At 38.6% G+C, this 13,383-nt stretch overlaps 1 protein-coding gene and 1 pseudogene across 8 annotated transcripts in view; one reads left to right on the forward strand and one right to left on the reverse strand.

Moving 5' to 3' along the window:
* The window catches only part of PDE3A (phosphodiesterase 3A), an 842,956-nt gene that overhangs the window by 565,385 nt on the left and 264,188 nt on the right, over nt 1-13,383 (forward strand). The window lies entirely within an intron of this gene.
* LOC132434460 (serine-threonine kinase receptor-associated protein pseudogene) lies at nt 3,395-5,914 on the reverse strand (annotated as a pseudogene).

Raw genomic sequence — 13,383 nt, forward strand, 5'->3', positions numbered from 1 at the left:
TGATATAATCCTAACTCTGAGCTATCAGAGTTAAGCACTTTATAATGTGACACTCTGGGTCAGCACATTTTTTGGGAAGTACAAGCTTTAAATATTATATTTAAAACCCCAAAAAGGAAAAACGTTTTATATATTAATGCAAATTATTTGTTGAAAGAAAGTTATATAGGAATAGAGAGATAACATGTAACTCCTACTCACTGTAGAGTAATGACTTAGTTTTCTCTCTTCTTAAGGAATGCCATCACTTGGATTTTTATTGTTGCTGTAAAGTGGGAACCAAATTTATTTATTTCATTTTCTTAGTGTGTGGGTGTGTACGTAGTGCGCACTGACTTCAATTAAAATTTTTCTTGCAAGCTCAAGGTCTTCATTATCAACTTGAATTATTTTAAAATGCAGCAGTACAATAACATCCTCAGAGACCATTAAAATGTTTCTAGAGATATTTTCTTGATGGTGAATGGCTTAACCTGCCGTGCTTCCATATTGTTATGGGTGCCTCTTTAAACTTTTATTCCCTCCCTGATAGTTAGCTATCCTAAGTGTTTAGCAGGTATCTTTGATTCTGCTGCAAGGAAGAATTGTAAGTTTGCAGGGAGAGCACTTAACCACGCTTGTTAACTTTGATGGCCTTATTTATTCACAATTGTAGTCAGTGAGCTCTAGATGGAGGCCTGAGGGTGAACAGACATCCTTCCCATGTAGGACAGAGTTTAGGATCTGTGACCGCAGCTGTACTTAACCATTCAGGGGCCTTTTCTCCATTACAGCTGGATTTCCAACTGTGTTATGAGTGGAAGAGTTTGTTGGAGTTGTTTCCTTAAGGAAATGAAGACACAACATCAGAACGCTCAAAATGATAATTCTGTGATAAAGAAAGAAATTAGAAGTATGACAACCTAAATTTTGTCTTTTTTTATAAGACAAAAAAATACCACTTGTCATTTTTATTTCAGGGCTATTTCAAATCTGAGCTTTAAATAACAACAAAAGAAGTGAGGACTATCAATTCTAATAATTTTTTATTTATATTTTTTGAGATAATCAGAAATTTAATCTCAATTATATAAATATGTAACTGTTTTTAGATATATCTATTTCAAGAGAGATACCAGATACATGGTAGGCACTCTAATTTTAATTTTCATTTTCTAACTCTGAAATTTAATAATTTAGTCAAAGTTCAATATTTAGCTTTCTCCTTGAACTCCCTAATGAATTATTTCCCTTCAAAGGCTTTTCCTGGAATGTCTCCCTTTTTGGCAGGTAAGTTTGCATATCTAACATGACATCATTTGGCTGGATTCCTGCAAAAGAATAATTTAAGAGACAGAAAAATGTAGGGTGGCTGAGCATTCTAGTGGTAGAATTTTCGGAGAAACTGAACTAGAGAACTCGTATGCCATATTAATAGGAATACGTGTTATTTTCTTAAACTCCAGTGATAATTTAATAACACTTTTTGTTTCTTTTAATAAGTTCATTAGGTTTATTACTTTGTTTCAGAGGGGAAATATTTTCTCCCCCACTTTTACTGAGTTAACTTTTGGCAAAAGTGACCTAATTATAATTTTGGAGCTTCATCCTGCTTAAAACTAATTGGGTCCGGGACTTAATAAAACCACACTTAGGTAGGAAGCCATATAATTGTACGTACAGAACAGGAATGAGACAGCTTGGGTGATTTCCAAGTTAAAAATATAATACTGTAGGTTCCTTGAGGTAGGAACCACATCTCTTAATTTTTTCTTTATCCTGAATTGAACCTAATAAAGTACTAACATACATGATAGACACTCATTACATAGTTTTTACTGATTTATTGGTTACAAAATAAATGTATGGAAATGTACTGTTTGTCTTACGGAGAAATACTAATTTAGCTTGACTAGTATTTCTTTAATGGAAATCGCCATGCTTAAAGGTTTAACTCTTTGACCTGTCAACCTCAGATCACCTTATTTGTGTATATCTAAATTATTTTCCTTAAGAGGCATGGTTCATATGCCTTGAGCTGTTGGCTCCCTGCCAAGCACCATTGCTCGTCCACGTCCGTGTAGCCTATACATTTTTTTGCAGGGGTGGGTGGGTGTTGGGAACTAGTACATACATCCTTTCTGAAGAATATGTATTTGTCTACTGGTTAATGCCTGACGAAGAATTGCTAATGGGCTCCTACTGCTTGCTGATTCACAGACGAAGTTTTCTGCTGGCTTCCTTCATCTCTTTCCCCAACACTTCTTATTCTGACAAACTTTTATTCAGAGGATGAATATACAGTTAGGTTTTCTGTGTAAAGCTTTGAATTTGGAGCGAAGGAGAGACAAGTGATCGAGGAAATGGGAGAAGAGAAACAGGAAGTATGATCCCGGCTCCTTAAACCACGACTTCTTATTAATCCTTCCTTGTTTCTGCAGGAATTTTCTCTCCATCTTTGTTACATCATTTTTGTCGATTCTCTCGCGGGAGGGTCTACTGGGGTTGTTCAGGCCTCGCTCGCTCTCTTTGTGTACACTGTGGTCGGTGTCCACGCCGTTTCCTGGGAACCCGCCAGCTTCCTTCCCACCTTTATCCTCTGCCAGCCCTCAGGATGACCTAATTTCTAGCCTGCATTTCCTAAAAGCCTGTTCATCCTTCATGCCCTAGTTCCAGACCCACCTCTTTCCCAAAACCTCCTGAACCTCTGCAGCTCATTCTCATTTACTGGAACTCGCCTTCCTAGCCCCTCACACTTTAGCATTTCCTTGCTCTGTCGTGTGGTCTTCTTTCCCTGACCACGTCACAGACATCCTGTCTTAAGCATCTTCTCTGCCTTACCGGTGTCAGGAGTTACGCTGTTATAACACAAGGTTTGGGGTCAAGGCAGGTGCTGATCGCCGTCTGTGTGACTTAGGGGAAGTTGTTTAGCAACTCTGAAACTTTTTCTTCATCTGTGGAGTGGGGATTGCAGGTCCTACTTCATAAGGTTATTATTTAGTTTTAAGATAAGTTGCTTACAGTATCTACCAAAGTGCCAAGTGTCTAGCAGACACTTAATCTTGTTTCCTTTTTTTTTATTCGCACATGGCTGGGCTCAGAATACGTATTCACTGACAGCTTTTTTTTGGCAACTAAGTAATTATACTCCAATTAAATGGACGAATTTTTAGAAAGGCGATAGAGGCAGGAGATAGGATTAGTTTGTATTCTTTTTTTTTTTTTTTTTTTTTTTTTTTTTTTTTTTTTTTGCGGTACGCGGGCCTCTCACTGCTGTGGCCTCTCCCGTTGTGGAGCACAGGCTCCGGACGCGCAGGCTCAGCGGCCATGGCTCACGGGCCCAGCCGCTCTGCGGCATGTGGGATCTTCCCAGACCGGGGCACAAACCCGTGTCCCCTGCATCGGCAGGCGGACTCTCAACCACTGTGCCACCAGGGAAGCCCTAGTTTGTATTCTTAATCTGCAAAGGTAGTAGGTATTCTTAGTCTATAAATGTAGTAGCTCTAAATCTAGCAAGATGAGGTCTGTTGTTATGTCCTGTACCTGGTTGCCAAGGTTCCCATGTGAAGAAAGGGGTTGGCAGTGTTATTGGGCCTAATTTGTTAGATTGGATACATGAAGGAAGATATTCCTGCACTTCCCCGTTGCTTACAACTCAAAGACTCTGTTGCTCGGAATTAAATTTTTAATTGCTTTTGGAGTACTTAAGTTTAGAGTTTTAGTTTTTGTAAAATTACAGTTGTTTAAAAATTGCTTCCACGTGATTTCCATGTGCCTAGCATTATATCTATATTCTTAGTAACTATTCAATACATGAAGGAAAGCAAATAGTAAATATAAAAAATATTTTAATTTTTTGTGGAATTTCAGTGTTTCTGACTCCTCTGGTACTGAAGTACAGTAAAATGTATTTTCTTACGAGTAAAACTTGATTAGAAAAATCACATGTATAACTTAATACTTTAGAAATCTATAAAACAGTAGGGATGACATTTAAAAAATTAAACATGTGTATGTGTCTCCCTTTATAAGATACTGGTATAGCACCTATATACCTTAAGTGAAAACTGATATTATAGTCAAAAAATTAATATTCTTAATGATGTTGTATTACTGTGGTATTTACACTGTTGTTTGGCTTTATAGATGTGAGAAAACTCTCATTATTAATAATAATTATTAATTATTTCCACATTTTTTGTGGAAAATTGGCTCAAGCTGATTTTAATTTGCAGATAGCTTTTGTTAGAGTTGCTTTTCATGAGGGTCATTTTTCTTATTTCAAAGATTAAATGGATTTATAAATAACTGTTTTAAAGTAGCATCTGTTCTTATTTTTCTCCTATTTAGAATTTTCTTCTGAAATATGCCTTTTGTTGTTGTTGTTTTGTTTTAGAGGGATTTTATTTAGACAGCTAAAAACAATTAGATGCTCAGAAGCAGTGTACAATGAAAGAGAAATCAAACCAGTTACTTTATCATGTATTCCCCCTCTTCTTTATAACTAAAGCAAAAAAAAATGGCTTTCTGCTTTAAGGGAAAAGTCAGAAAAATAGGCCAATATATTTTCCCTCTTCATAATAACATAAACAGCTACAAGAAATCTACCTGTAATAAGAGAAATTGGATGTTGGTTTGCACATATTCATGAAAAAGACAACAGACTATCGTACTACAAGAGTATCACTCCATCCGCCTTCAGCTGATACTCCTGTGTTTTCACTTACAGGTATCACCACGTTAGTTAGTTCCAGCACTGGAGCTCATTCATATTCCTCATTATTTACTGCTCATGTTTGCCTTAAGCAGAGAGTAACTCTGGAGGCTGATGCTTTTCTCTGTTTGTTTTAGTCCATAAGTTGTGTACATCTGCCTGATGCTCAGGCCTTAACCTCAGGAGTTGAACTATCGATGGAATCTGAATTCTCTGAAGCAATTTCTTCTAGCTCCTCTTCTGCTGTCTCTGGAAAACTGATCTTCGGCTTTGCCAGCTCACCACTATCTTCTTCAGGAAGCACACATTTCCAAAGGCCGTATGTTTTTCCTACCACAGTCTGCCATAGTCTCAATGTTCCATCCTCAGAACCACTAGCATAGAGTTCTCCATCAGGACTAAACCTCACACAGAGAATGGGACCTGAGTGTCCTTTGTAGGATCCTAATTCTTCTTCACTATTATAATCATACTTATAAAGTTTAAAATCTTCACCCCCTGCAACAAGAAATTCTTTCTCAGGATGAAGAGATGCAGAATTGTTGGTTGCAGGAGCTTCAAAAGACTTAATTGGGTCCAAACTTACTGCACTATGAAAAGCAGTAGATCGTCCATAAGTTATTACCAATATCTCTCCCTCAGGAATATATTCCATACTGCTAACAGACATATCAAAATTCAGAGATTTCACTTCTGTCATAGTAGCATGATCCCAAAGGCGAACAGTTTTATCATCAGCTGAAAGGATCTGTTTATCCTCACTGCACCATAGAGCCTTTTTAATACCAGAGGTATGACCACTGATTTCCTTAGGTTCTGCTTCAGGTTTGTTCAAGTCGTATATGTGTAACAGTTTATCCTGTCCCCCGGTTAACAAGTAATTACTGTCCTGTGTAAAATCCACAGTCTTGACGATGTGTTTATGGGCCAGGGTCATCCATTCATCTCCTGAGACAGCATCCCACACTTTTTGGCTGTGAAATCTGTAGCTGCTGTAGCTGCTTTGGTGGCGTGCTTATTTAATGTTGCACCCCAAACAGCACCCTTATGACCCAAAAATGTTCCAATCCAGTCTCCTGTATCTCCCTGGAGTAGCATAGGTTTACCATCTTTGCAAGCGCCCATCAGGAAATAGCAGTAAGGCGTGATGCCATTGAAGGCCAGATCCACCACGGGCCGCGTGTGGCCCGAGCAGGAGAGCGGCGTCTACCTCATTGCCATGGCGGCTGCTAGCCGTGCGATCCGGTGGGGGTGGGGTGGGGGAGCTGAGGGTCGTCTGGTCTTTTCTCTCCTCCGTGGCACCGCCTCCGCCTCCTCAAGGCCCCCGCCCTGACTCTGGGGTTGGGTCGGGAAACGGGAGAAGGCCAATCTGGTGGCCCCAGGTCAGAAAGGGGTTAGGGACGGGTCAGGGAGTCTGCCATGGACGACCAGACGACCGACAGCCGTCGAGGAAGGGAAAGGGAGGGAGGGAGGAGAGTAGGGGTGGGGGAGAACTGCAGAACCCGTGGCCACGGCCCACACCGTCCACACGGGTACCGGCCTGAAATATGCCATGTTTTTATTCTGTAAGCTATACAAATATGTTTTAAAGGAAAATATGCAATCCTTAATGATTATATAATTTATTACCATTCTTTTTCTTATCACAATATTCATTTTATTAAATACATTTCTCATTGTACATTTAGAAAAGAGTTTTCTAAATGCCACAAAAAATTTAAAATCTGTGATAATGTTAATTATGTGTACATATCTAATTTCTGCTGCATAATTTCTCAAAGTGGAGTGATGAGTCCATTGAGAGTGAGGACTCTGGAAAGTTCTAAAAATGTGACATATATTTTTCTTCCTTCTTCCTTTCTCCCTTCCCTCTCTCCCTTCTTCCTTGTCCCCTCTCCCTCCCCCACCCCTTCCTCCCTCCCTTTCTTCTGGAAATGGAACATTTGTTTCTTATGAAATCCTATGTAAATCCAATGAGCGATAGATTAAAACCAACCAACCAGATCCAACCACTGAAGGATGTGGGGACCCAGAGCACCAGCCTTTTTCTCATCATTTGAAGTCTAAATGGTTGTCAGGTTTATAAGTGAATTACCCAGCTTGAAGCCACAAGCAACATTCTACCTTGAATAATTTGTCTCTGTTAAAATTGATTTACAGTGTTGTATTAAGTTCTGCTTAATAGCAAAGTGATTCAATTATACATATAAATATATATACATTTAAAAAATATTCTTTTCCATTATGGTTTATCTCAGGATATTGAATATAGTTCCCTGTAGGACCTTGTTGTTTATCCATTCTATATGTAATAGTTTGCATCTGCTAACCCCCAACTCCCAGTCCATCCCTGCCCCCCCCCACCCCGGCAATCACAAGTCTATGTCTGTGAGTCTGTTTCTATTTCCTAGATAGGTTCATTTGTGTCATATTTTAGATTCTACTTAAAAGTGATATCATGTGGTATTTGTCTTTCTCTTTCTGACTTACTTCACTTAATATTGATAATCTCTAGGTCCATCCATGTTGCTGCAAATGGCCATATTCTATATACACAATGGAATATTACTCAGTAATATTCCATTGTGTATATGTGCCATATCATCTTTATCCACTCATCTGTCATAGACATTTAGGTGGTTTCCATGTCTTGGCTATTGTGAATAGTGCTGCAGTGAGCATTGGGGAGCATGTATCTTTTCGAATTATTGCTTTGTCTGGATATATGCCCAGGAGTGGGATTGCTGGATCATGTGGTGAATCTAGTTTTCTGAGGAACCTCCATACTGTTTTCCGTAGTGGCTGCACCAATGTACATTCCCACCCACAGTGTAGGAGGGCTCCCTTTACACCCGCTCTAGTATATTATTTGTAGGCTTTTTGATGATGGCCATTCTGACCGGTGTGAGGTGGTACTTCATTGTAGTTTTGATTTTCATTTCTCTAATAATTAGCAATGTTAAGCATCTTTTCATGTGCCTATTGGCCATCTATATGTCATTTTTTCAGAAATGTTTATTTAGATCTTCTGTGTATGGTGTGAGGATGTCTTCTAACTTCATTGATTTACATGCGGCTGTCCAGTTTTCCCAGCACCACTTGCTGAAGAGACTGTCCTGTTTCCACTGTATTTTCTTACCTATTGTCAAAGATTAATTGACCATAGGTGTGTGGGTTTATTTCTGGGCTCTCTCTTCTGTTCCACTGATCCATACGTCTGTTTTTCTGCCAGTACCACACTGTTTTGATTACTGTAGCTTTGTATTATTGTCTGAAGTCTGGGAGGGTTATGCCTCCTGCTTTATTCTTTTTCCTCAGGATTGCTTTGGCAATTTTGGGTCTTTTATGGTTCCATGTATATCTGAGGATTATTTGTTCTAGTTCTGTGAAAAATAGTTTATAATTTAAAAAAATTCTCTATTTCACCAACTGTGGTCACTTCTACAGCTCTTCCTAGAAAATGTTGTTTGTCAGATTTGAATATATTTACTATTACTAGCTTTCTTACTTAAAGATGAACCAGATCTCTTTTCCTTAAAAAATGCTTACCAACAGTTTTAATGCAATAGATGGAATATGTTTTCTTTTTGGAAATTATCAAGATTGCAAAACCTTTAATAGATGGGAAAAGTATTCATATTTGCTTATAATGAATGCTTTCAAAATGAGGTCACTGAATCCAAAATAGTAAACTTATGAATTATTACAGTTGGAAATCATCAGAGAGGCCAGATAAATTTCTTACCCAAAACAATGATTATTCCTATAGTAGTTTTGTGACAAATGTTTATTTAGCCACTACTTGAATACCTGAATGAAAGAAAGCACGCCACATTCAAATCAATACAAAGAGATGGGTGTAATAGAAAGAGAAGGGGAAAAAAATGGTAGGTGATAGATATTTAATTAGTTTGGTTATGGTAGTCATTTCACAATGTATATATATATATCAAGACATCGAGTTGTGTACCTTAAAGATATACAGTTTTTATTACTCAATCATATGTTCATAAAGCTGGGGAAGAAAAAAAAGAAAGAGAAGGGCTTTGAATCCAAAGGAACGTTGGTGCAAATTGTGGGCAAATTAGTGAATTTCTTAGTTTTGGTTTTCCATCTATTAAATGAAAAACTAAATCCCAGCTCTGCAGGTTTGTTGAGTGATAATGTAAATTGATTATGTCTAATACAAAACATTTAATAAAATATTGCTATAGGATGGTTATTTTGAGTCAAAAACTGCCCTGTTGTAACTTTGACCCCTTTTTCTTAATATTTATTTACTATTTTATGTGATAAAGTTAAATAGTGAAAGACCATTGTCATTTGCCTCTTAGGACTCTCAAGTCTTCTCCCCTGACTAAAGGTGTCCATATAATTCAATTGTCCTGTTACCATCTTTCCTCTTCCCTGAGATGCAGTGGTACTTGATGCCTACTGGGGTATCAGGCTGCACTTACAGTAGCTATCCTCTGGAAGCCACACTTGTTTGGCATGACCCTGTTATCTTGACTGGACTCGATGGGGCTCAAGCTGGGCAGTGAAATTCTGATCCAGTAATTTGGTATTGGGACCAAGTATAAGTTAAGTCAGTCTTTTCCACAATGTAAAAGCCCCTTTCCAAAACCCCTAAGGGCGAAGGAGCGGAGAAAAATCAGTTTGTGGAAAGAATGAAGCAGATACAGAGAGTGCGGGAAAGGGAGAGAGAGCTGAATCTCCTCAGGGCTTTCTTGACTCTGATTCTCCTTCTTCCCTGAGGCTGCACTGTGTTCCTGCCCCCCATTCTGTGAATAACCCTGCCCTAAGCTATATCGAATTAGTTTCTGTTATTGCATCCCTGGTTTTTCATCAAAAGACACTGTTCTCTACATCTGCGTCTTTATTCCTGTCCTGCACCTAGGTTCTTCAGAACCATTTTTTTTTTTTTTTAGATTCCATATATATGTGCTAGCATACGGTATTTGTTTTTCTCTTTCTGACTTACTTCACTCTGTATGACTCTGGGTCCATCCACCTCACTATAAATAACTCAATTTCAAGAATGGACTGGAGGACACAGGGAGGGGGAAGGGTAAGCTGGGACGAAGTGAGAGAGTGGCATGGACATATATCCACTACCAAATGTAAAATAGATAGCTAGTGGGAAGCAGCTGCATAGCACAGGGAGATCTATTCAGTGCTTTGTGACCACCTAGAGGGGTGGAGTAAGGAGGGTGGGAGGGAGACGCAAGAGGGAGGAGATATGGGTATATATATATATATATACATATATATATATATATATATGTATAGCTGATTTAGTTTGTTATAAAGCAGAAACACACACCATTGTAAAGCAATTATACTCCAATAAAGATGTTAAAAAAAGAAAAAGACACTTCATTGTAAGACCACCCTAATTCAAAGATATCAAAATGTGAAAAAATGTAACATAACATTATATTTTAAAAACATCTCTGTTAAATTCTAGGGCTCAGAATTGAACCTGATGATTGATTCCAAGCCCTTCCTCTCCTCACCCATCAACATGGGGACACGAAAATAAAACCCAGCATATTTCCTGTTCCATCCACAGAGCCTTATCTATTGTCTCCAGCTGCCTGTGTAGCATTTCCATTTAGATGGTCCTATCAAACATATTTGACAATTATGACTCTCTTCCCCTCTGTCAGCCTGGATCCCCTTATTTTATTCCAGTTTTCCTCCCTCTTCTAAGTTAGTGATCTAAGAGTAATTTGGAATTCTTTGCTCCTTCTTCCCTTAATCTCAATCTGACACAAAATTTTGGAATTTCTTTTTCTTTTAATTATTATTTTAAATTGTGGTATAATGCACATAATATAAAATTTACCATCTTGACCTTTTTTTTTTTTTTTTTTTTTTTTTTTTTGCGGTACGCGGGCCTCTCACTGCTGTGGCCTCTCCCGTTGTGGAGCACAGGCTCCGGACACGCAGGCTCAGCGGCCATGGCTCACGGGCCCAGCTGCTCTGCGGCATGTGGGATCTTCCTGGACCGGGGCACGAACCCGTGTCCCCTGCATCGGCAGGCGGACTCTCAACCACTGCGCCACCAGGGAAGCCCCGGCATCTTGACCAGTTTTAAACATGCAGTTTAATGATATTAAGTGTATTCACATTGTTGGGCAACCATCACCACTATCCAGTCTCCAGAACTTTTTTCATTTGAAAAACTGAAACAGTACCCGTTAAACAATAACTCCTCGTTTTCTCCTCCACCAACCCCTGATAACCACCATCTACTAGCTGTGTCTGTGCATCTGACTACTCTAGGTACCTCATATAAATGGAACCACGCAGTATTTGTATTTGTCTTTTTTGTGATTGGCTTATTTCATTTAGCATAATGTCCTCAAGTTTCATCCATGTTGTAGCATGTGTCAGAAATTGGCATTTCTCATGCCGATGTTATTCTTTGACGTAACCTTTGTCTTCTTTCCTCTTTGACAACTAGGGGGTCCGAGCCTTTATCACTTTGCCCCTGAGTTCCTGAAATAATGTCTTAACAAGTCTCTGGTGATCCTCCCCCTGCTTACAGCCATAAGCTGTGATGTCTGAGTCATCTTTGAAAGCGTGGTTTTCATCTGGTCGTTGACCACAGGGTTACCATGAATGGAGCCCCATGGATGGGTTGGTGCAACACAGAGGCTCTGAATAGCCCCTTCTTGCTAAAAGCATTACAGTTTCCCTTCTGATATTCCCCATGTAGTCTAGCCCCTTCTACTTAATTTCTGAGTCCTTCATAATCTACTCAGATTCCGTTTTTTTAATGATCTCTTTACCCTGTGTTTTAATTTATGTATCACTGTTATTCGCCAAGGACCTGCATTTCTGTCAGGTGGTCATTTAACTTCCTCTACAGAATTCAGTGTTTATACTTGTCTCTTCCTCTTTTTGCCTTTTATTCCTTTCATATGAAAATTTCAACTTACTTTCATGACCTATCCAAATACCATATATTCTGTGTAGCTCACTTTCTTCATGAAAACTTCACAACTGCTACAACCCTCCCTATTTATAGTTCACCTAGTTACATTCTTACCCTTAAATACATCACTGTAGATTGTGCTGTACCGGTTAGTAGTTTGCTAACTAGATTTCAGTTTCTTGAAGCCTGATGCTTGTTTTTCCTAGCTCCACTTTAGCAAGCAGGGTGCAAATAGGCATTAAGTGGGCAATAAGTATTTGTTGTGTTAGTGGCGTTTTCATGTTAGTAGGACAATAATAGAACACATTATAGGCGTGCTATAAAAGCTTTCACTTTCTATTTCACTCTTGTTTCTAAACCACCCACGCTTAATTGACTTGCAAGTGCTTTTAAGTTTGAAAACATTTAAGACAATTATTAGTGTTCCTTTTTCTCCACAGGCGACTTATTTGATTTAATTGATGTTTAGCCCAGCATCGTTCCAAAATGAGAAGTATTTGATATATCTGTAGGTGATTATCATTAGATACATATACAAGAGAGGGAAAAAACAAACAAAAACCTACCTGAACAATAATGTTGGCACTAGGAAACAGACTGCTATTAGAGCATTTGAATGCTCGACCTCCTATGTAGGTGGAAAATGGGATATTGTGTAAAGAATCTTGTTTAGTCCTTTTGCTTTTTGTTTCTTTTGACTATTCTGTCTTCCTTAACTCTCATATTCCTTTTCTGAAGCTTAAACTCAAGGTCATTGTTGAGTGAGAAGGAATATTACTCATCCTTTTCCTCCAGCTCAGGTGAATGGGATTTATCATTTTGGCCTTGATTTCCCTTCTTTCTGTTAATATTAAACAATATCGTAATAGCTGTAAAGATCAAATGCTGTAATTTGAGGGAGTACATGTTTAAAGTCTGTAAATATATTAACTCGTACTACCTATGTGGCATCAAGTAGATATGACACAATTCAGTTCAGTAATACTGCATTGAATCACCAGTTGCATCTCACGCTAGGAATACAATGACGAACAAAAGAACACCATGTTGCCCTGGTGGATTTTATAGTTTAGTAGGAATATCTTAAGTAATTACAAGTATGTGAATGTGATTAAAGGTATGTAGAATACTGATTGCTGTGGGAGAGAATAGCAAGGGATTTATACCTTGTTTATGGGGTTGGTGCGGGCCTTTGAGAAAGTGTTTTTTATTTTATAAATATATATATTTATCTTTTACAAATATAGGGATCCTTTATTTCATTTCAGTTTGGTTCACATTAAACACTTACTACAAGCTTTTTTAATGTCTTATCCATAAAATGATAATCGGGGAAATAATCAGAAAATAATACTAGGTCATCTGGGTTGCGTGGCCAAGTGTTACAGTGAGAGGAAGACACCATGGCCGTGTAGAGAATGTGGGTCTGAAAGTCACAAAGCAAGCCAAGCTGAACCCTTGGGCAGTTTCGTAAATTCTCTTGACCTTGGTTTGCTGATCTGTCCAGCGGGGACAGTAATTCCTGCCTTGCCCAGCGTAGTATACAAGATACTCTGCCGTGTGTAAAAATGATAGTGGAACCAGAGCATTGAAAATCCAGTTTATTCCAGATGAACATGCATTTCCTGTACCTCTTACCCAAAGGGAATATATTTCAGAATTCATGGTCCAAGGCATTGGTCTCATTCCTGATGTGAAGAAAACAAGACATAAAATAAGGCCCAGAAGTGCAGTCCAGGAGTATGGA

The sequence above is a fragment of the Delphinus delphis genome, chromosome 11, assembly GCF_949987515.2.
Source record: "Delphinus delphis chromosome 11, mDelDel1.2, whole genome shotgun sequence".
NCBI lineage: Eukaryota > Metazoa > Chordata > Mammalia > Artiodactyla > Delphinidae > Delphinus > Delphinus delphis.